Source organism: Danio rerio, chromosome 3 (assembly GCF_052040795.2).
Source record: "Danio rerio strain M-AB ecotype USA chromosome 3, GRCz13ab, whole genome shotgun sequence".
NCBI classification, from domain to species: Eukaryota; Metazoa; Chordata; class Actinopteri; order Cypriniformes; family Danionidae; genus Danio; species Danio rerio.
The window spans coordinates 19,920,998-19,944,860 of NC_141023.1; the positions used below are offsets into that span (position 1 = coordinate 19,920,998).

Genomic DNA, 23,863 nt, shown 5'->3' on the forward strand with positions numbered 1-23,863 from the left:
TTTCCTCCGGAGTTTCATGTAATTTTGGATGTTTAATTTTTTTATTTGTTGACTTTAACTGTGGTTTGGCACTTTCACTTTCATTTAGGAACAAACGAGATATTACAGTAGATGCAATTGTGTATAGACTGTCCTGCAGCAAAATGCTGTGAAAATTCTAGACGAGGGTAATATTTTACATATCTGTACTGCACTTCAATAATGTGACTAAAACTGGCATACTCCACATGTCTTAATTACATTTCTGTTTAGTTTATGACCTTAGTTTGATTAAATTTATTAAAATTCGCTGTTAACATGACTCTTAATCAGAGTATTGTTATAATCGTGTTAAAATTAGATTATTATTGTCTATGTTAACATATTCATTGTCCTTTAGAGCATTTATTTTTATAAGTATGTGTATGAGAAATGTCAATAAATCACTTTTTCAAAATTTTCAACATCAAAAGTCCCATAATGCAATTAAAAAAGCATAAACAAATATCATGCAAGAAAACATATCATAAGAGTATCTCTGTTATCTCATCAATGTTGAGTTATTTACCCTCTTCTTTTTCACTCCTGCTTCCAAAGCATGGGACCAAACCAATCCTTCTGTTGCCTGGAGAAGCACCTAAGGCCTGTTGTCAATAACTTTTAATGAGTCACAATAACCACAATGACAAAACCACCCCCTATGCCCCCATTGCCTCCATCTTCACTGACTCACAACACACACCAGACGGCAATAACACAACTAAATTTCAGCCAACTGGCCCTGTTTTTGGTTTATTCATATAGTGTGTACTGATGAAAACCACGTGAAATTGCTTGAGGAGTGCAGGCTTCTTCCCTTCTTTATTTGCATGGCTCACTTTAAACTGTAGTTTACAACAAATTTCATCCAAGTAAACTTGATGATACAGACAACCTTGCAGAATAATTGACATGAGGCCAGATTTGAAGGGATCGTGTGGAAGCCTGCATTTTTCACAATGTACTAAACAGGGCAAAGGTCATGCATTTTCGTTACTCTGATCACAAGTGGACTGCAGTAAATACATGCTTAAAGGCACAACCTGTAGGTTTTAATTTTTTTTTTAAATATCCAAAAACAGAAAGTGTTCTATAATTTTTCTGACATATGTTCTTACATCATCCCAAATGTTTTGTAAAATGTTGAAATACATAGAAATATGCTATTTTACCAAGTGACATGACTGTGTTTGGTGTCTCTTTAGTAATGATGTCAAATGTTTTCTATGTGCAGCATATTTCTTTTTGACTTAAGCCTGCCGCTCTGATGTTAGTAATTCTATGAAATACAGTGTATGTGAGACATTATAATGCAAAAACATTTCTTATCATTAGCCTCTTTTCCACTATTGTGCTGAACAGTTCTAAGAACAGTCAGTTTAATTGTTTTGCATATCAGCCTAGTATGGCACAATTACAAACCGTTCTCGGCCCATAGTTCTAGGCATGATTAGACAACTGTATTGAGCTGTGCTGGTAGAGCATGTGTGTGTGTGTGTGTGTGTGTGAGATGTCACCACTCTATGCCCGACTAGTAGTTTCTTCATAGCTGGATAAGCAGAAGCACGCCTTTTCTTTTATTCTGTTTAATGGTGTAACGGATCACAAATCTCGCAGTTCGTTTTTTTAGTCACGCATAGGACCATTTTTCGGATCAGCCAGAAATGGGAGAAAACAAATGTCATTTGCTGTCCATTTTTTACAATAACAGTACTGAAAAACACTTTTGGTTTTACCAAACAGAATTTAGAAACTGTAATTGTATTAAAAATAAAATAAAGAAATATTGAGCTGAATAAAAATTAATTGTAAAATATTCAGTACTGTAAAAAATTCACTGTTACTTCTGTTGCTGATAACACTAAATATAGATATCATTATAATTTGTACAAATCATATTTATTTTTAGTCTCATTTTCAATAAATGATTCAGTTATTCACTCTTAAAACTTTATGTTTTATTGCTAGATGTGTCATTTTTGAAGAATTATTCAGTGGCATATTTTTGATGACAATAATGTAGTTGCTGCCTACAACTTTCATTTTTGAGCGTTGTTAATTGCATATGATGCTGATTTTAATTTTTATCGTAAAGTTCAGTGGTTATATCTAAACTGTTATGCCAGTGCTTCTGTGTTATTTGACTGTTCGTAACTTCATCATAACTAACGCAAAAGACTACACTCAAACTCTTTCTTGATTTTTGCATTTTTTAGATTTGAATGCAACAATTTGAAGGATTATTAAACATATGCAAATCACCATCATTTATAAAATTTATACAAATTTATGTTGCGTGGTTGTTAAGATCCCAATCTTTTAATGATTAATCGTGCAGCTTACACTGAATGCATTGATGCATGCTAAACAAGTAGTGACACCTTTAATGAAAGCACCACATCCTGAATAACCTACCACAACTTCTTTCGTCTTCCATATATATTACAGGAAAGTCTAAATGCTTTCATACATGTGATTTAAATGACGTGAGAGTCGATATCTCTGTGATCACAGAATAATATCAGATAAAAAAAGAGTCCATAATCACAGAAAAATCTGATCAACTTCCATATTGATGCTTACATTGCACTTGCACATTTGTATTACATTCCAAAAATTGCCACGAAAAAATAAAACCATTCCTGTGTGAAATGAATGAAATGATTAAGTAAACAGAACCATTCGACCATTCTCAGTGTAAAAGCAGGAGCTTTTGGTCACACAGACAAGAGTAAAATGTCATTCAAAACAATAATGCTTTACTTTTGTGTATACTCATAATAATGTTTTTTTTTTTTCCGGTTTAGTTCCTTTGTTAATCAGGGGTCGCCACAGCGGAATGAACCACCAACTTATCTGGCATATTTTTTATGTATTGTATACCCTTCCAGCTGCAACCCATCACTGGGAAACACCCATACACTCTCATTTACACACATACACAATTTAGCTTACCCAATTCATAGCACGTCTTTGGACTTGTGGGGGAAACCAGCACCCGGAGAAAATCCAAGGGGAGAACGTGCAAATTCCACTCAGAAATACCATCTGACCCAGCCGAGGCTCGAACCAGCAATCTTCTTGCTGTAAAGCGAGAGCGCTACCCACTGTGCCACTATGCCGCCATACTCACAATAATAATAAACACAAAATACCAGTATACCAGTAATATATATAAACCAGTAGCGGTTGCTGCTTTTTCACCTAACTATTCTTTGAACAGATTGTTAACAGGCCTAACATTAACCATGTGCGCGTGATCATCCTTTCATTATCACACGCGGTATGTTTTTTTTTTTTACCAGCTTTCTTTTGCTTACAGTTATTACAGTTACAGTTATTTTTGTCAATATTGTTTAATTATCTTTTTTTACAACAACATTGCTTTAATATGAGATTAACTTCCCATTTTTGTGCATAGTAACTGGTGATCTGGGACCTATTATATAATAATAATAAAAAAAAAATAAAAAAAATTAAAAAAATAATAATAATAATAATAATAATAATAATAATAATGATAATAATAATAATAAATATTATACATTTGTTATTATTATTATTATTTATTTTAATAGTGCCTTTAAAAACTTAATTCTCAAAGCACTTTACACTCAAAACATACAAGGATAGCAGAAAAAAGTTATGCAGAAGATATAAAAAAAATAAACTTTGGAACATTTTAAATATATCTATAAAAACATAGATATAAAACAGAAGAAAAAGCCCAGATTGTGTCATACAGAAGAAAGAAACTCAAACCATCTAGGAACTTAAACTGGAACACCTGAAGAGAGATTATTAGTACTGTAGGCTAAATTATGACAGAAATGTCATTTCTGGGTGAACTACCCCTTTAAATACCATCCTAGCATAAATTCAGCATCTGAAAGGGAATCTCCAACAATTAATTCATTTTCTTTTTGCCGCATGTCTGTTGTAAATCCTGACAATAGGTTTTTAACACCAAAAAAGGGTTTGCACTGGCACAAGCTGTTAGTAAATCTGGCCCAGGGACTAATAGTCACACATCTTAAATTATGATTTGTGGAGTGCAATCTGTTCCTTTATGTTACGCACCATCATCCAGTGCTGTCAGCCTCTGCGTTTAGATTTGTTCAGTGTAATAAGATTTTGGAGGTGTTACCTGTCCTCATCTGGCTCTGCACTTGTCAGCATCGTAGCAGTTCTTTCCAAATCGGAAAGCCCACGTGGGTTCCCCTCCAATGGATCCCTGTCATTCTCTCACTACTCCTCTTCCTCTCTCATCCACTTCTCTTTATGCAACCTTAAGCTCTGACTCAGTTGCTCAGTTTTTTCTTTCTTTTCTTTGCACAGCTATTTGCCATCTGCTGCCTAAAGCGGTGCTCTTGTCCTTTTTTTGTTTTATCACCCTGCTAATCATCCATTAGGTCTCTTTAAACACACCGGCCAGCCAGACGCTTACATTGCTAACAGCACAAGAAAGAAACCGACACCATGGTGTAGATACACAATGAACCAGTAGGGGCTGATTAGACCTGGAATTAGAATTAGCTGACCAGTCAAACCTTGACCATTTATAAAAAAAAAAACACATACTGTTCACACACATTCGCCCTATATGAGTTATGATTATAATCGCTGGAGCAATTTATACAGTATACGACCCGGTTTCCCTTCTGCAATGCTGCAAAAATAAAACAAAATACTTTATATTCTATCATGATTTGTGATCAATTTTGCCTGTTGTCATTTCACTTATGGCATCAGGGCATCCAACAGTCAAAAAAACAATGCACTATGACCAACAATACAGCCATTTGGTAACCCCCAGCGATAAATCACAGTGAATGCCCCATTACACAGTGTATAACAGCTTTCTCATTCTGATTGCTGTCTCTAGGCCTATTCACCAATAAAACTATTAAAAGCATTTATGTTTTGTTCCTTGAACATGTGCAGTGAATGCTTTTTATACCCCGAATGGCCTCTAGTTTAAATGAATGAGTTTTATGTTTGGTTTTTCTATTTGTCATATTTAATACACACTGATACTACAGGAAAAGTAAAACAGTAAACATCAAGAGGATATGGTATTGAAAAATATTTCAAATATATATATACAGTTGAAGTCAGAATTATTAACCCCCCTGTTTATTTTTCCCCAATTTCTGTTTAACGGAGGGAAGATTTGTTCAACACATTTCTAAACAAAATAGTTTTAATAACTAATTTCTAATTACTGATTTATTTTTATCTTTGCCATGAGAACAGGATATAATATTTTACTAGATATTTTTTCAAGACACTTCTATACAGCTTAAAGTGACATTTAAAGGCTTAACTAGGTTAATGAGGCAGGATAGGGAAATTAGGCAAGTTATTGTATAACGATGGCTTGTTCTGTAGACTATCAAGAAAAAATAGCTTAAAGGGGCTAATAATTTATACCTTAAAATGAATTTTAAATCATTAAAAACTGCTTTTATTCTAGCTGAATCCAGAAGACAAAATATTATTAGACATACTGTGAAAATCTCCTTGCCTTGTTAAACATCATTTGGGAAATATTTAAAAAAGAAAACGAAATTCAAAGAGGGACCAATAATTCTGACTTCAACTGTACTTAAAAAAATATTAGAAACTCACCATAATCTCAATTAAATCTTCAAGCTTTTCTTTCTTCTTTGAAACACACATACACACACACACAATTAAATAAATTCTCAAACTCTTTTTGTTCACATGTACATTATAAAAATAGTTAATAGAAATTGTGAATAAAACGAATCTTTTTAAACGAAAATCGTTACGTTTTTCTACAATCACAAATCAGAAAAAATTGAGACAGTATGGATGACGCAAGTAAATTTTTCCTTTTTTTTCCAAAAAAAATTTCTAAATTTACTTTCACTTGTATTTCATTGCAGACAATACAACAAACATTTTTTTAAATGTTTTTCTCGTGGTTTTTATTTTTTAAATAAACACATATTCCAATTTTGGTTCTTGCAACACATTTAAAAAAGTTGGACCAATAAAACATTTGCCACTTTGTAATGTTGCTATTCCTTTTCACAACACTTAAAAGAGGTTTACGGACTGAAGACACCAAGTGATGAAGTGTTTCAGGTGTAATTGTGTCCCATTCTTCCTGCAAACAAGCCTTAAGATGGGCCAAAGTACAGTGTCTTCATTGTCGCGGTTTGTGCATCAAAATACACAACATATTCTCTATTGGAGACAGGTTGGGGCTAAAGGCAGGCTAGTGAAGTACCTGTATCATCTTCCTCCGCAGCCAGGAATTTGTAATGGTGCAGAATGTGGTTTTGCATTGTCTTATTGAAATACACATGGGCATCCCTGGAACCGAAGGCAGTATTGTACTCCAAAACCTCTGTGTACTTTTCGCCATTAATGGTGCCATCACAGAAGCGCAAGTTACCTTTGCCAAGTGCACAAACACAACCCCATACCATACCCTGGCTTCTGGACTTGTTGCTGGTAACAGTCTGATGATCCTTCTCTTCTTTGGTCTGGAGCACACAGTGTCCCTTTCACCCAAAAAAAATACCTGAAATACCAATTCATCTGACCACTGTACACATTTCCACTGTGTAAGGGTCCATCCCAGACGCCTCCAAGCCCAGAGAAATCAATGGCATGTCTGGACACTGTTAACATAGAGCTTCTTCTTGGCACAGTACAGTTTAACTGGCATTTGTGGATGCAATTACATACTGTAGTACTTAACAAAGGTTTGCCAAAGTAGTCCTGAGCCCATGTGGTGATATTGCTTATAGATGAATGACGATTATTGATTCAATGCCTCCCGAGGGATCGGAGATCACGGTAATTTAACTTAGGCTTGCGCCCTTGTCCTTTACACACTGAAATTCCTCCAGATTTCTTTAATCTTTAATTATGTTATACACTGTTGAAGGTGAAATATCCAAATGTCTTCCTATCTTTCTTTGAGGAACATTGTTTTTAAACATTTCAATCATTTTCTCATGGATTTGTTGGCAAACTGGCGATCCTCTGCACATCTTTGCTCCTAAAGAATTAGACCTTTCTTGGATGCTGCTTTTGTACCGAATCACAATTGAACTCACCTGTTGACATCACCTGTTTTAAATCACATCATTATTTAACCAATTTACCTGATAACTAGCCTCAAACTACTTCTGTCCCAACTTTTTGTGGAATGTGTTGCAGGTCTGAATGACAGGAAAGGATGTATATTTACAAATTAAATGAAGTTGACCAGACAAAACAAGAGATATTTGGTGTTCATATTGTCTGCAATGAAATACAATTCAATAATTTGGAAATCACTACTTTCTTTATTTATTTGGGTTTTCCATACTGTTCTAACATTTTCTGATTTGGGGTCGAACTTCAAAATTTTTAAAATGGTTTACTAATTTTTACTCGCAATCTTTTTCATTTTAATATAAAGTAAAGTAATTGAAATAATTTTAAAGGTTCTTTGTGGATTTATTTTAAGATTTTTTTATTATTTTTAAAGTGTATACTTATAATGTAAAAGTAAAATGAACAAACTCAAGAAGCACATTGTATAAAAACATTATGATGTTGCCTTTTTTCTTATTGAAGTATTTGTGTACTAACAACAAAACTCAGGCTTTTCTGTTTCATCTTTGATATATTATACATTAATGCTCATTAAATGTTAACATTTAGTTTACTCTTTATACACACACACACATATATATATATATATATATATATATATATATATATATATATATATAAACATTTTAACACATTTTATACATAAAGAGCAGAGCTTTTGAGTTCTAACAAAACAAGTTTTGCAACTCAAGTCAAGCCATAGTCGCCATTTACTTATTAAAGTCCAAATTTATTTGGCTTCCCACAAACAAGTCAGTGGTGCGTAAAAAACTCATACAAATTAATACTCCATGAATAAATGGGATTTTACTGCGCTCAAGCCGGTGTGCTTTTACCACACATTGTTACATTAAAGAGATTCTCTCTCCCCTAATTGAGCCTCACCGCAGAGCTATTTTTCTTCCTTATTGTCTTGTCTTTCCCTCCTCTGTTTATCACATCTAGCCCTTTCTTTCTTTCTCTTTCAACCCACCGTAATCCGCATGAAAGTGAGTGTAGGATTAGAGAGCTGGTCAGTCTAGACACTTTTCAGTCCTGTGTGCGCGACCGACGCCTCCAGCTGTGTTCCTCTCCTCCCACGAGTGTTTCATCTATGGGAAAAAAACATATTGTGTTATTCCACCTGCTGTGTTTAGCATGGATGTGGCGACTTGCACTGTTCACTTAAGTGGTAGAAGGGAGCAGATGAATTTAATAGCACATGAGGTCTGCAGGGTGATGAAATGGTTGATTTAGTTACAGATCTTATTAATGAAAGGCGGAGGAACATCCATGTCAAGAGGTGCAGAAAATTACGGCGATATTGGATGAATCATGCCCTTAATTTCACGAGGAGGGCAAAGAACTTATAAAACCCAGTTCATCTCATATATAGAGATACTTTCATTTTGTCACTTGATTCGTGGTGTGGATTATATTATTCTGTCAATTCCCTACTGTGCCCTCCTTGTTATTTATTTATGGCTGGACATTTGTCAACAGAATCCTTGAAATGAAGTTATCTTCACACCCACAAAAAAAGAGCAAGGAACTAATCAGTTGTATCACTTTGTGTGTGTGTAGGTGTGTGCAGTATTAATTATGCTCTAATTATGCACTGGGTATGCATGTATTGGGTCTATAAATATGATTGACAATGATTAAATCTAAGTGCATATTACTTGTAGCACATTATTATAAACTTTTAGTTAAGCTAATTTATTTATTTATATATAAATAAATAGCTAGTTCTCTCCAACTCTCACATGGTCGCCCACTGAAGCTAAGCAGGGCTGCGCCTGGTCAGTACCTGGATGAGAGGCCACATGGGTAAGTTAGGTTGCTGCCGGAAATCGGGTTAGTGAGGCCAGCAGGGGGCACTCAATCTACGATCTCTGTGGGTCCTAACACCCCAGTATAGTGAAGGGGACACTATAATGTCAGTGAGCCCTGTTTTTCGGATGAGACCGAGGTCCTGACTCTCTTTGGTCATTTGAAATCCTAGGATGTTCTTCGAAAAACAGTAGGGGTTTAACCTTGGCATTCTAGCCAAAATTTTGCCCTCTGGCCTCTGTCCATCATGGCCTCCTAAACATCCCCTATCATAATTGGCTTCATCACTTTGTCTCCCCTCCATCAATCAGCTGATGTGGGGTGTGTGGTCTGGCGCAATATGGCTGCCGTCATGTCATCCAGGTGGATGGTGCACACTGGTGGTGGATGAGGAGATTCCCCCCAATGTGTAAAGCGCTTTGAGTGTCTAGAAAAGCGCCATTTTAATGTAGGGAATAATAATAATTATTATTTTAATATTTATTGAATTAGAGACAGTGCTCATTAATCAACAGTCAAAACTGTATATAAGCCAGAGTCAGCCCTTTTTATGGTTTCCTGTTTAAAAAAATGGAGCTTTCTGTGTTGTTTCCCTGGCTCTTTGAATGCGCTGGAGACCGTTTTCTGTAAACCAATAGCATTCACCAGAGGTACCAAAAATTTGAGTGCCAAAAAATTTAATACAATACGGTTTTATATTTTTACTTCTTACAATGAAAATGGAAAGAAATGCATTACATACCTTACTGTACTGTAGTGGTTCTCAAAGTGTGTGTTGTGGGACAATGATGCGGGGTCAGTTGGTGATTTAATTTATATATATATATATATATATATATATATATATATATATATATATATATATATATATATATATATATATATATATATTAAACTATTAGAATTACCATATTTTATCCATAATCCACAGAAGATAGTTCATAGTTGTGTTAAAAAACAACAACATACAAATTAATATCAAACAGCTTTTCTATTTTTTCCCATTGGATTGCGACCCCTGGGGTGTTTAGATTAACCACAAATCAATTTTCTGAAAACTATTGTGGCACTCTAATACATAAAAAATACGAGATTTGAGGTTAATATGAAATTAATCTAATTAATAACTGACAAAAAAATTATATGGTTGTTAGACTGTTTTTTGTGGTTTTTATATGCTCAAGTTTAGATAGGCCTATTGTTGTGTGTGCACCTTCGAGAAAAATGGGAATCGTGAGTGACATTGTTATTTTAGGGGTCGCAGGTTAAAAAGTTTGTGAACTCCAGCTGTATGTACCAAACCGTACTAGGGTGCATCTCCGAAAACCATCGTTAGCCAACTAAGGTCACAAGTTGCGTTGTTACAAACAATCCCAATTCCACTGTTCCAAGAACATTAGCAAACTGTATCACAAACTTGTGCACTTGCAACTGCATCTCTAGAGCTGTAGTTAAAAGCATAGTTCCTGGTTGTGTTCTAGTCCCCCTATGCCCTATTCCTTTCGAACGTCCACCATTTAAACTTGGAATATTTAAAAAAAAAACAATAAAGTCATCTCTCTTTGGTGTAACTTGCTTTACAAGTATTTTTTTACAGTTAGGTTTTAGTGATCTTCATGTTGAAAATGGCCCTCCCTTCACAGTGCACTTTTAAAACATTCATGTCATTTTGAACGCAGCCATGGCTCATGACAAAAGCTATAGGGGACATTATTATTCAAAAGCGGAATTTAGGTTATGTCTCCAAAGCTTGTGAAAACAAAAATATATAGCATATGTTAATGGTTTAAATTTATAGTAAGCTATTTATTTATTTTGTTATTTTAAACGTGGTTCAAAGGATGGATCTGCGACGTAGGAAACTATGGTTTTGGGAAACACTCGTCACTATATCGATCTTTTCCTAAACGATGCATCGTACTAAAATAGTTCAGCCACTATTTATGTGATTGTTTGGGAAACGCACCCCTGCTCAGTGGTAGCAGTTATTGGTAAATATTGCAGTTGAACCATATCAGTGTGTTTATTTATTTATTTACTGTTTTGGAAGCAAACTAAGACCCATCTTTTCTGCTTGTTGTGAGGACATCAAGATTTGAATGACATTCAACAGGATTTCCAAAGGCTACATTACTAAAGTGTTTTATATAATTTATATCAGCACTTACTGTATTCAAATAAAAGTTCTTTTTGGCATTGTTTGCCAAATAACCTTTCCACTTCTTGTGTTAAATAGGTCATTTACCAAATCAAATATTTTTAACATGAACAAAAATGGAGTTTACTAAAAGCTTCTTTGGGAAACAAATAATGATTTTTCTACTGTAAGGCCTCACTGCAAATCCATTTTGGAACCATTTTTTATGTCTTTAATTGTGTAAATAAAATAAGTATTATTATTTAGTTCCTCTTTTCCTTTAACAAATACTTTTTTGATGTTTCTTAATGCATAATGTCCCTGTCTTGTTCAGCTTCTCATTTGATCCCGATGAGGTCAAGGCTTGTTCGTTGTTAGAGAAAACTGGCCACAAATCAATGTGCCAAGTCAAGCATTTCCCAACATATGGAGAGTAAAGAGGGGACAGATGAGGACTGAAATTGAGATCAGGTTATAGGAACAGGGGGTAATGGTGCGATTGGTCCTCCTTACTCTCTTCTCTTGAACCCGTTTCACATTCATCCTCTCTACTGTTCGAAAAAAAATAAAGCAGGAGAAAGAAAATGAGAGTGAAGTCTGAATAGATTAAAATCAATATGTCTACCTGCTTTTTTATTTTTGTTCATTATTAATCTGTGGCTGAGATGCTTCTCCAGGGAGATGAGGTAGAAATGGGATTTACTTGCAGGGCCATTTCTGAAGGTGTTTTTTGCGGATCAAGTAAAATAAGCATTGAAAAAAGAAATAGAGTTGAAGCACTGTGAGAATAGATCTCAAATGTGTGCATATATGAAAGGATCTGATTGATTGATTAGAAAATCTTGGAATTACTTCTGCCTTCTGGAATAAAGTGACATCACACGAGTGATCAGAATAGTATATCCAGACTGGAGTGTTTACTCCTCAGAGGGAGATGGGATGAAGAACAAAGCTTTTAGATGGTGTAAACAACATTACATCATTCAGCACAGGGACACAGCAAAGAGTGTTTGTGTGTGTGTCAGTGTGTGTCTGCGCATGCATGATAGCGGTAGTGTAGTATTAAATATAGTATTGTTGTGCTAGAAAAAAAGTACATGTTTTAAGCGAATCTTACAAGCAGATCTGACATCAAGAGAATGCTGTAAGATAGATTTTAAGAAAATCATTGCCACACTCCAAACTCAATCCTGGAGAGCCGGTGTCCTGCAGATTTTAGCTCCAACATGCCTCAACACACCAGCAAGGAATTTCTTGAAAGCCTAGTAAGAGCTTGATTAGCTAGTCTAAGTGTGTCTTATTGGGGTTGGAACTATACTTTGCAGGACACCGGCCCTGTTCTATAATGAATTATATAAATAATACATTGGAGGTAAAAAAAAAAAATGAAAATTGTGCCTATATAATTTTTTACAACCCAGGCTAATTATTAATACTTACCTCTGTATATATTTTTGGAGAGTGCAAAATATGTCCCAGGAGCTACGTTTTAATTTTTTTTTTGCAGTTTTTGTGTTTATTTGTTTTATGGGTTTTTTTGGTGTGTAAATGCACCAGAGGCCACTGTGTATGCTTGTTCAGATTTCAAATGTCTAGTGTAAATCCACCAGAAGCCACTGTTGAGTGACTGACCAAATGACCAACTGTTACCCCCACCCATCGCCTTCCCTAAACCCAACCAACAGTGTTTCCAAAAGCAATCCAGAAAAAAAAACTTGCGACAAACTGATTTTTACCACATTTTCATATCTAACCACATTCTCACCCTGTTATTTACTTGTTTATTTTATTTTTTGCTATTTGTTTCACCTGCTTTCTGGAACCATTCTTTGCCAGACTCTGCCTAGTCATGGGGGTTAACCCCGCTCTGCATCTCAAGTCCGCCGACGTACGCGCTGAGCCACTGATAACAGCAGAAAAGCTGTCAACATGGAAGTAAGGGGCCAGCAAAAAGAAATAAAAGCCATCTGCGCCATCATACGCCATGTCGCTCATTTTAAAGATATACCTCTGGCTACATAATTTACGCTCTCCAGAAATGTATGCAAGGCTGTGTATTCACAATGAGCCTATGGTACATTTTTTAGAAAATATTAAAATAAATGTATTTACTCCTTAAAATACCCCCTAAAAATTAAAATTAAAATATTAAATTAAAAAATATATATTAAAAACAAAAATCGGATTAGTGTGAAAGACTAACAAAGCAATGTAGTTTTTACAGTTGATAACATACTGTACAATACACAACACAATGTAGTAATTCTACACTAAATAATATGTATGATGTTTATTCACTCCAGTGCTTAATTTGTAAATTGTGACAAAAGTGAAGAGCAGGTTATAGGGGTCAGAAAGGATGGATAAGATTTTAGAGGTGCCAGATCCAGATCCGACATGTTTCGGGACAAATTAAGCCCTGATTCACTCATTCAATCATTTTCCGTTCAACTTAGTCCCATATTAATCAAGGGTCACCACAGCGGAATGAACCACCAACTATTTCAGCATATGTTTTACGCAGCGGATGCCCTTCCAGCCACAACTCTGTAATGGAAAGCACCCATACACACTCATTCACATACACACACTCATACACTTCGGCCAATTTAGTTTATTCAATTCCCCTATACCACATGTCTTTAGAATATGGGCGAAACTGGAACACCCTGAGGAAATCCACGCCAACAAAGGGAGAACATGGACTCCAAACTAATGCCAACTGGCCCAGCCGCAACTTAAACCAGTGAAATTCTTGCTATGAGGCGGTAGTGCTAACCACTGAGCCTCTGTGACGCCTATGTACAACATACAATACATAATATTATGTACTTGCAACACCTTCAAAAAATTGAGGGAGAATTTTTCTAAGCAATCTCGTACAAATTACAGTCTAATACTTATGTCAAATGCAAAGGCTCACCAAGACAGGTGTTTCTAAGCAGAACAATGCGATTTAATATTAATACTTCCAATTACCCGGCATGACATTGATGCAAGACTCGCTCTGCATAGCTGCTGAGCAGATTAGCAGATCTTCAACGCAGCTAATGTAGAATTATTCAGTCTGTAGAGGCGTTACACGCTCATCAGGACCGGTTATTAATCCACATGTTCTTTTATAGAGACCTCTTTCATAAACCACAAAAGAAGTCCACACAAGACCCAAGCAAAGTGACTGAGAGCGCGGAAAAAAAAACAGCACGACTACAGACGACTGAATTAGCCAGAGCGTGTTGCGCTAATCCGCACTGTATAAAAATGGAGGCTTTCTTATCAAGATTGGAGATAGGCACTTAGAGTAAAGTAAAATGAGTATCAGGCATGAATAAGCCTGATTAAGCTGGAATAAGCTTGCATAAGACGAGATGTGATGGACGTGAAGCATCAAGAGTGGGCTGAAGGATCAGGGTTGAGACTGGGCCGCATGCATTATGGAAGAGAGAGATCCTTAAGCTCAGTGGATCAGGCCAGCTCTGACAGTGAGAACAGACTCATACACACACACACACACACACACACAGTCTGAATATACATGCGTATATAGTCTGGCAGCGGGATCTCTCTTTCACACACAAAGATAGGCAGAATCCTCAAACACTGACTATGACTGCATACATTTACTGTGAGTATGGACTAGCATATATTCTGGTCGTACCCGCTGAGATATAAAGGTGGGTTTCAAATAAGGTCTCTAAAGGAATTAGCTTATTCTGTTCTATCTTGCTTTCCTTTTATTCTTTCTTACACACCTCCTTAGTCAAGCTAAAACTAAAGGAATGGAAAAACACAATCGTTCTTTAATAGCTCAAGTGCTTCTCATGCACAATGACAATAATGGCCTGATAACAATAATGGCCTGTTTTCATTGAGTTGTGTGGTACGATACGGTACACTTTTATGGTCGTTTCCACTGTCAAAAGGCACTAAAAAGCGAACCGTACCGTATCACTTTTTGGTAGCCTTTTTGAAAGGGTACCTAGCACGACAAAAGGGTACCAAAAGGTCGGAGCCAGACATGCATTTGAACGCTACTGGTTTACAGAGAAACGTCACTAGTTCCTGCACAAGCCAGGAGAATGAAAAGAAAGAAACCGCCATTTTTAAATACACAGCAGAGAAATTACATCGTAATGCTATATACATATAATAACAAGCCATGGTCAACCCAAGCTCAAACCAACCTTGTCATCATCTTGATGAACAGCCACAAAGCCAAGAAGAACCAAATCTGCCAAATTCTGTTTTAGTTTTAAGAGGCTGTCTAAAAGTGTGAGCAGTTTCATTTTCTCCAGAGCTTGCTTGCACCCACCGCGCGTCTATTTTTGAAATAAAGAACTTCAAGAGCTGATGATAATAATGTGCACATGATTATTGAAGTACTTCTGACATTACATTCGATCCTGGATCGGATCCTGGAAAAGTTGAAAAGAAATTGATAATTCCCTTCAAACCCAGGTGAGCAAATATGTACATTATCTAACGTTACTCCAATAAAGGCTTCTTTCTCATAATGTAGTTAATAACAAAATATATACTGCGTGTTTTTAGTTGTGAGACATAGTTTGGACAAAGTTGTCGGCGATTCTTCTTTTGTAAAGTCATGCAGTGTTAAACTCCTTGTCGCTGATCCATCTTGCAGTGTAAACAAAGCAGCGACAAAACAATAGCCCAGATAGTCATGCAGTGTGAAAACATCCGTGACATGACTACTTTGAAAATCATGCAGTCTGAACTCGGCATAAGTCAATGGAAAAGCAGCTGTTCCTTGCGCCACCTGGTGGCTGATACATAAAGCACAAAAACTTTTATTATTTTTTTTTTATGAAAAGGCAGCCTTGATAGCTGCAGTAAAGCGCGTGACTGTGGTTGACAAATTGCAGTACTGCGCGTGCAGAAACGCGCATTCTCAGTAGCCATATCTGTATTGTCATCACTTTTTGGGCTACTATGAACTCTAAATGACGGAATTACTTTCTAACAGAGGTTACAAGTGCTGGTGAAGATTAAAGATACAGATGAGAGGTTTGCACTGACTTTATAGGCTATATGTTGCATGTTGTTTTTGAACTAAAATAAGGACTAAATGTATGCTGTGTGTAGCTTTTCTGTAATTTGTAACAGACTGTAAGGGTCCGTATGTGTTCATATATGTTGCATCAATTTATTTATTCATTTATTTAATATGATTGCAGACGTTACACTAGGCTATATCATTGATCTGCAGTTATAACCAAATCATGTTAATAGAAAGGTTAGTAATAAACATTTAAACAGTATTTATGGATATTTTGTGAGAAGTGCTTCGATATAGCACAGCTTTACTTTGACATTTCCTCGAGCGAGAATGAAGTCGACTGAAATTTTCTCCCGTACCATTGGTACCTTTTTGGCAGTGGAAACGCAACCCTGATAAAGGTGAACCATTCCGACCCATACAATACCATACTGTTCCACTCAATGGAAACAGGCCATAAGCTAAGGGCATAATGGTAAATCGAAAAAAATAACACAAAAAAATAAATATCAGCAATGTATAAAAAATTCCTCACACTAAACGATTTTTTATTTTATGTAAAAGTTTTCCAAAAACCAAATCATATGAGATACCCCATCCACTACACTGCTGTATATGCTGAAAAGAGCTATAAATGAGCAGTTTTTGTGGCTACTTTAAAGTATAGTTAGTGCAAACTTAAAATGTCCTGTTTGTAAGCAAATCATTATTTAGAAAATGTAAAAAATCAGTAGAGATTCATATTAACAATACATTATAACCTGTTCACACTTGACAGGTTTGAACTGAGTAGCATGAACTCTGGTACGGTTGTTCTAGGGTGCATTTCAGAAAACTATCGTTAGTCAACTATGTCGCAAGTTCTATTGGTACAAACATAGTTCATTGATTTGGCATTTCCCAAATTCGTTGTTCCAATGAATATTCACAAAGTTTATCGGTTTATAATGTAATGTGCAGCACAAATGTCTTGATACCTCAGGCTAATGATGTTGCCATCCGCTCTGCCGATTTCTTGCACGCCCCCATACTAAATGTAACCCCAAACCACGAGTTTTCCTTCACCAAACTTGACTGATTTCGGTGAGAATCTTGCACCCATGAGGGTTCCTACAAGTCTTCTGCAGTATTTGTGATGATTGGGACGCAGTTCAACAGAAGATTCATCGAAGAAATCAACTTTCCGCCACTTTTCCAAATAATCAATTAGAAGTTTTTATTTGTTGCTCCTACAACTGGGATCAACGACAAGACTTTTGTCAGGTAGTGTTCATAACTAAAAAGTAAAGAGTGTAAAATAAATAATAACCGTTTAAACAATTAAGTAATTAATACACTGTAATACACCATCCAACCAGATTTGGTATGCTAAAATGAATCAAACTTATCAGTGCAACAAAAACCAGCTCACATCAGTGAAACAATGTAAAAGAGGCACAGCTAAATACGTCCTCTCTTTGAACCTGCCTTGGGTTCAGAGACACTTGGCACTCCAGAGGCAAGTCTCAGTTATATTTTTATGCCTTGGAACAGATGGAGGTGAAGACAAGAGGTCACATGACTATAGGTAGTGTGAGATGCCATCAGTGGACTTGGACACCATTGGAAGTGGGAATTAATTTTCCTGGTCGTGGTCCATGTCCCTGCACAACCCGCAAGGTCTCGCCAACCCGTAAAACTGGAAGTGAGTTTAGTCCCCGGTGAAGTCAGAGAGCTTCTGTAAGGCAGGAGACTGTTTCCTAGAAATGAGTGTGTCTTTTGGGGGCGTTGCAGCTTTGAACTTGACCATGTGGATACAACACAACCCACTCCCACAGCTCAGAGGAACAGACCAAACAGAATTTAGAGCTCATCAGATAATAAACAATACATCAAAGCATCATTGTTCTCTGACACCCTTCAACACACACACACACACACACACACACACACACACACAAGCCTGTGAAGCACACACAAACCTCTGAAGAGTCACATCCAACTGTTTGATCCAAGGTATGAGAGCTCTTGTTGGATTAGCTGTGTATGAGAGGTTTCAAATAGATCATTACCATCTAGTAATTACCAGTTACACCCACTCTGGGGCTCTTCACCCGTCCGTGAGCCCACACAGAGAGGCATCTCAACCAACACCTCCACAGCTCTCTATATACAGACACTGAGACAAATACACTCACACACACATACACACATATGTTGGTTTTGGCGGCTCATGAGGTCTCTCCATAGGCTTAATATATTTTATACTGTAAAAACTGCTTATTATCAGGCCTTACCTCTACCCCTAAACTGAATCCTTCCAGCAAAGGTTCCTAACCTTTTTGTCACTGCGGACCGGTCAACGCTTGAAAATTTTACTGAAGCCCGGAGGAGGGGCATCATCCATCATCCATTTTCTCAGAGGATGACAAGCTGACAAAACATTGCTGCAACTCTGATGCAAGTTTAATTAATGGAGAAAATTGACCAGCATAGACCATGCCACACTTTGAGCTAGACTTGATTATAGGGATGTAAGGGATGGTAAGGGAACAGTAGGATGAAGAGGAACCGTTAGAGAGTAGGATAAAGGATAAACAGTTTGAGAGAATGAGAAGAACAGTATTAAAGGGCTAGTCTGCCTTAAATATGTTTTAGGAAGTAGGTGATTGGTTAAGGAGACAAAGTGAAGCATGGTCCTGCTGCAGAACCTTGGTAACAAGCTAACTTTATTTAAAAAGCACTACAGTGTTTTCTGATAATTAGTCTACCGATGTGTATGTGTATAGTCCATACAAAATATAAAACTGATCAGTCAGTATATTTGTCTTGTGACTCGCGGTGCGCTCCCAGCATTCTGAAGATGTTTTCAACTGAGTGCAGGTGGATGGCGCTTTGCTTCGCATTGCATCGCATCGCTCCCAATATGTGCTCAAAAGCCCCGTGCCTCCTTTAAAAATGAAAGAACTTGTCTTCAGCAGTTGATCTTTTTCTGTTTCTGAAAACTGAACTGAAAATTTACTGTAATTTTTTTGTTTCAATTTACTATAATCTTCAATGTGAAGCTGCTTTGACATAATCTACATTGTAAAAACACTATAGAAATAAAATTGAATTGAATTTTTCTTGCACAGACAAGCTGGATTCACCTGATTTGTTGATAATTAGGTTACAGATCCATTCTTTGGCAACTCATGGGTCCTTCACTGGGCCTTTTTCCTTTCGCAAAGAAACTTTTCAAAGAAGTCTGTTTCTTACTCATTTTGCTGCTTGTGGGTTAAATTTGGGCGCTCAAGTAACCGAGATGTAATAAGAGAAAACGGTTATTTTTCAAAATCAGTAATTTTTCAAAATAAAAGATGGTTCAGAGTGAGATGATAAATAAAACGGAAATAATTAATCATTTGTTGTGCGCCCAGTACCAATTGATCCACGGACCAGAACCTGAGCCCGGTGGTTGAGGAACTGTGGCATATTTTTGAATGTGATAAGATCTCGTTAAGGCCCTGTGAAATGCTTTGAAATGCTAATTTATATTTGATGTGATGTATGAGGCGGGCCATAAAGTAGCTCCTCCCCTATAAAAACAGCCAATAGAGTTAAATTTTTAGCACAGTTCTGCCAGTGAGAGTGGTTGAGCTCATGTGCATCAAATGAAAAGCATCTTGAAGGGGCAGAGCATGTCAGATACTAGAGAGCATTTGATTGGTCAGATGATTTGCTAAGAAACTGTATTGTATTTGGTGTAAAAAAAATCTTTTTATTTAAGCAGAAGCGACAAACTGCAAACTTTTTTTTATATTTTTATATTTTCTTAATGCTAATTTTGTCACTGATTTAAAGCATACTAGCTTAAATATATAAGATTATTATACTGATATTAACCATAGTCTGTGAAAAAATGTGGATGTAGCATTTGTGACGCCATCCAAAGCTTACTGAAGAGCGCAAATGAAGCTACAAGTGGGCGTGACCAACTGTCACCGATTTGTTTGCGTGTCATCGTGCCAGCCAAGGGTAACCAAAAAAGGGCAAAGAGGCAGAGCTTGAGCGAAGCTAGAGATGCCTGTTAGCATCTTGCTTAGACAGGTTTTTCTTTGGGAGAAACGCTTAATACCTCATTACCTGCCACTCATTTGTATTTTGACCACTTGTGTTTGGTTGTACAATATAGCAATAAAGTGTTTAGTCTTTTAAAAACACTGTTGTAACACATTGAGCCACTAAACATTGTTTTTATGACATTTTTCTACAGGAGGAAAATGCAAATTACTTCCAAATACTTCAAATATAGTCTCTGTTAGTTAATGCAAGGCTGTTTATGAAATCAAGGCATAACACTGCACGACGTTTCAGATGTCTGTTCTACACTGCAAAAAATGCTTTTCTTACTTAGATTTTTTGTCTTGTTTTTAGTCCATATATCTACAAATTCTTAAATCAAGAAGTATTTTCTAGACAAGCAAAACATATTGTCTTGTTTTAAGAAATAATATGCCAAAATGGAGTGAGTTTTTCTTTATATCAAGCAAAATAATCTGCCAATGGGGTAAGCGAAATAATCTTATCACAAATCGAAAAACAAGATTATTTTGCTTACCCCATTGGCAGATTATTTTGCTTGATTTAAGGAACAACTCACTCCATTTTAAGAAAAGCATTTTTTTTTTTGCAGTGTATAGCCTATAGCTAATCAATCTGTCAGATTCTGGAGTGTATTCAAGTTCTGAAGAAAAATATAAACGATAAATTATCTTAAATAAAACAAATACATTTATTGATATGGTTCGCAGTCATATAAGAATTTCACTCATATAGGAAATGGAGGCCACTTTAATGGTTTGTGAGCCCAATTAGGTGTACACAGCCTGCCTTATTGTCTGATAATTGTAATAAATGTTTCCAAAAGGTAATTGACTGTGTAAAGCCACATAAAACAAAACAAAAATATGATGTATATGCCGAGTTCAACAGCTTATCAGCCGGAATGGTGACGTGACGGCAAACAGCAAGGCCTAGCTGTCATTCAGGAGGCCACGCACTTAATTATGCAAACTTAATATAGCTCAAAATAAATGAAATTGATGAGTTATAAAAAAAATCATCCCCCTCGTTGTTGTCATGAAATGTAATATTAGCTATATTAACCAAAATAGTTTTTTGTAACAGGCTGTAAACATCTTTTTTCTGCTGTAAAGTTGGCCATTTTAACATTGTGATCAATAGGAATGTGCTCTGTTATGGAGCCAGGACTAGTGGGAATTTCGATGAATTTCAGTTTCAGTTAATACCTTTACGAGGGAGATTGGGATGTTGCCACTTGATACTAACATAAACTCCATTTTTAATCCATGGGCACTTTAAATGTGATATTTTTTTTAGCAGTTTTGTATTATGAGTACACAAGACATGTCCTCATAAACCAAATCAACATTTTAAGTTCTAAGTCATGACATGTTTTAATACAAATGAGTGTCCTCAAAAACCACCAAAAACAGTCCACACACACAATAATAACAACTTTCTCTCCTCTTGCAGTACTTGTTTTAAACCAAAGGCCGCATGCAGTCCAGTGCCGTTGGCTAATAAATAAAATGCTAAAATGCATGAATAAAATAAAATGAGGTTTAATTGGAAGCAACATTTAGGCTCACCCTCTCTCTCCAGCACCGTGTTTCTGGCAAATGGAGCAGTTCAAATCTCTCTCACTCCCTCTCTTAGTCAAATTAGCTGTGGGAGTCCTAGAGATCTCCTGTTAAAAAAAAACAACAACAGATAAGCCATAAAGGGATCCAATCATTCCCACGCAATATCTAAAGCAATATCGTGAAGCACCGAGTGTAGAGGACAGGTCAGACGGCAGATATTAATTCCTGTTGACGGGAGTCTAATGTGGCCTGGACATGTGAGTGAGGTGTCAATGACGCTTTGCCGTGGGTGAATGTTGACTCAATTGCTGATGATGTTTCCCTTTTAGCAGTCTTTTTTTTTCTCTCCTTTTACTCGAGTTGTTCAAATCATGCTATATTAAAAGGTGAGCGCTGCATTAAAATTCCTCCTCTTTTAATTACAGAGTTTACAAGGGAGCCCTGTGCTGATATTACTCAAACACGCTATTTTTCTTAATCTTCTTAACAATTTTCTGCTTCAGCCCAAACCGCTTAACATACATTGAATTAGTTTTACTCCATTCAAATCCTTGAGCACTTTATCCGTTTTGGCTTATAAACGTGAGGCTTATGAAAGATTTGAGATGGTAAAGTCTCACTTTGTAATTCAGAATGCAAATTTAACTGATTTTATTTGAACATTTCGTATTCAGAGGCTTTTCCGATTACAATTAACAAATGTGTTTCTTTTGTCTGAATTCCTTTTGTTTTTCTTGATAACTTTTCTTGGCTAAATTTTAAAGATTAAATACAGTTTTACTAACTAAAAAGATGTACTTACATTTTAAGAACTAAAACGGTTTATTTTCTGTCACAATGCTATGTGAAATATGCTTCGAAGTTGCTGGAAACACCACACGTATGCTTTAAAGTTGAATGTGTGTAGTAAAACCGAGGCATTAATTCACAAACACATCCAAAACACAGATTAAAAAATACTAGACCCAGAGTGCACCTTGATGTTAAAATGACAATAAAGCGTCAAAAATGCAAATCAATTTGATGTCAACTGACCTCCTTCATATCAAAACATTATCAAATTGACATAACATTAGCTATGCTTCCATCCAAAAATGTGCATTAAATTTATGTGCAAAACAGGAGTATCGCATAACAGATTTGTGAATAAAGCAGCGTTTCCATCCAACAAGTCAAAGAGAACAAAATTACCACCTCCTGATTAACTTGCACCAAATATCTAAAGTAAAAACAGAATTTAATGATGTAGGAGAAGCTGCATGAATCTTTTCTCTATTTAATAAATGACTTTCACTTCAGAAGACAATGCTGGAATGCAATAAACGCATGGTGGCGTTTGACGGCATAAGACCCGGAGCACAGATGCTCTTGACCTTTCTGGAGGTGATTAATAATATAATAACACACACAAGCAACATTTCAGATGATTTACAGTGTGCGCAGCCTGCTGGTTTGTCCATTCACACACTTTTTAATTGTCACATGATCTCTTTTAACAAAATTACATGACTTGTTTAATGTGCATACTGGAATTTGTTTGGTTAAAGTGTTTTCATCATAGTTTATGCACATTTTTCCTTATTGAAAAAAAAAGTTTATCCAACTCAGATATGTACGGAACCCCGGAAGGGACGTAGTGGAGGAGAAAAAAAATGGGTGGGTGAAAAAAAAATAATGGGTGAAAGAAAAAAAATGGGTGGGAGGAAAATATATATTTCTAAGTTTTTTGCGTTCTCTCGCAAAGTTTTGCGTTCCCTCGCAAAGATGTTTTGCGTTATCTCGCAAAGATGTTTTGCGTTCCCTCGCAAAGATGTTTTGCGTTCTCTCGCAAAACTTTTTCTCCACAAACACTTCCTGTTCACTGCACTCACGTAAACCCTCCCGTTTTTGCCGAAATTCTCCCGTATTTTACCATTCTATCCCACTTTCTTTACATTACTGTGCGTATGCTACCTATGAACCAGTGAATGCATGTATAAGCGCTGACTGACAGACGCGCTTCGTACAATAAACTGATCCCAGATCAGCGTCTGTTCACGCCATTTACAGAGGAGCGGGTGTATGTTTAAACAGACAAATACACTGAATAATATGAAGTTTCTAAAGTAATGG

The 23,863-nt window shown here is 36.3% G+C and overlaps 1 protein-coding gene across 3 annotated transcripts in view; it reads left to right on the plus strand.

Annotated features, from left to right (window-relative positions):
- Window positions 1-23,863, plus strand: part of LOC563017 (neurexophilin-1) — a 62,217-nt gene that overhangs the window by 30,860 nt on the left and 7,494 nt on the right. Inside the window, exon 1 of one of the 3 annotated variants that reach the window (XM_087244217.1) lies at window positions 22,490-23,363. The exons of the other annotated variants lie outside the window; for them this stretch is intronic. The gene's annotated coding sequence lies outside the window, so the exon portion shown is untranslated. Of the gene's footprint in view, window positions 1-22,489; window positions 23,364-23,863 lie in introns of those variants that run through there. 3 annotated transcript variants of the gene reach the window in all.